Here is a 1,948-nt window from a genome sequence, read left to right on the forward strand (position 1 = left end):
TGATCTGTCTAGGTCCCTTCCAACTCATTGATTCTATAATATTGGAATGGGGTAAAGCATATTTGTTTTCTTTATTTCAGCCTTTTGCCTACTTTGGATACAGTATGCCTATGTCCTTTTTAAGAATAATTCGCATTTTTATAAAATGGCCTGTAAACATCTGCATGTGAATTAATAACAAATCCATAGAAAAAATAGCAACTATGTCAGAGAGAGCAAACTTTGCTTGACTAGCTGGAGTTTTACTCCATCACAGAAAAAAAAAGAAAAAAGACCACTTGCTTCTCAGTGGGCATGTCTACACATTGCCGTACAGAACCAATGCTATAGCTCTGTCCTTTAGTACTTCCTTTTGGAGTACTAAATTACAGGGACCGCAGTGTAAGTGATTACTCAGCTGTATGCACAGCACAGAGTTAAATTTCGCCATAGTGGCTCACTATACCCAGACAACGCTTTACTATGGCAACATAGCTGGTGATCACATGTAGACATACATGATTGCTACATCACCACATTGCCATAGGGCAACATGTAGACATTCCCAGTGGTTCTACCGTCAATAGATTATATGTTTATTGACACCAGTCAAAGGTGCCCTTTTACACTGAGAATATGTGTAGCTGTTCAATGCTTTCTCTTAAACCAGCCAGTGCAATCAGTTTTATTCACTGTGTGATATTCTATCTGACTGTTGAACAAATATAAGAAATAAAGTCAGGTCTGTTTGAATCATTTTTAATGAGCCCCAGACATCTCTTGGGGCTTATTTTAAGTGTAACAGTGTTACATGTGTTACAAATTACGCTCGTAAGCCACATGCAGTTCGCTCTAGGCTGGGGCAATGATCACGCAGAGCAAGTACCCAGAATCAGATACAGAAGCTTTATTTGCTGCAGCGAGGTGCCTCTGGGGAGGGACCCCGCCTATTAGATACAATTTTCTTTTATACCTTTGTTAGTACATTAGGTATTTTCGCAAGCACGAGCCAATGCTAATCATTTACTAACTAAACTTCTACTCTATCCAATCTGGTTACATTGTTCATGTGAATACTGAGATTTAACCCTGGTGACTGCATGCTCTATATACTCTTGCCAAGTAGTCTGCCTCTTCTAAAAAACAGTCCTTGTACTTCTTTCAAGGTTCCTTGTTGACCGGATTCAGCTAGTTTCGTATCTTATCAGTAGCCCTTACACAGCACTTCTCTTTTCAGCCGTCTAGTACGTGCTGTGTCTGCTCCTATGTACTGAGGTTAAAGGTAAAAGAAATGGCCTCACTTCTATATTGCAAAATCCACATACAACAGTCCCTCCTTTTCTTTTGCTCGTCAGAGAATTATATGGGAACAGAATAATAACTGTAGCCACGGACTGTGTTTACAACAGTCTTACAACACATTCAACCACACTGCAAGAAAACAAACAGTACAACAAAAATTATTATCACAAGGATGAGAATATACAAGACTCTTTTTGCTATGAGTCCGAAGTCAGGAAACCAGGAAGTCACCCAGTTCCATAAAGAACCAGAGTCCGAATCCTTGGTCTGTTCAGAGGTTGTCCAGGCCCGCTGAATGGAGCCGATGTGGGCATAGAGAGACTCACTCTTGTCTGGGATCCAGGTGCAGCACTCAGTCCCTATTACCGCACAGGTACCTCCGCGGTCAGCCAAAAGGTAGTCAAGTGTCATATGGTTCTGTAAAGCAACCTGGCGGAGTGAGTATAATTCTAGAGAGATATCCTTCAAGGTCCCAACAGACTCATTAACAAATGCTTGTAAGAAAAGAGTTACACTATTGATGGCACGTAAAGCTTTAGCTGCCCCGTACCACGGAAAAGCTGAACCAAAAATGCCTGATGCATCATTAATATAGGGCAGACTAGTAGGATCTATACTCCTAGGTCAAACACGTGCAGGTAGGTGAGATAAAACCTGTACTCCAGGT

The sequence above is a fragment of the Gavialis gangeticus genome, unplaced genomic scaffold, assembly GCF_001723915.1.
Source record: "Gavialis gangeticus isolate Ggan-Ray unplaced genomic scaffold, GavGan_comp1, whole genome shotgun sequence".
Lineage (NCBI taxonomy): Eukaryota > Metazoa > Chordata > Crocodylia > Gavialidae > Gavialis > Gavialis gangeticus.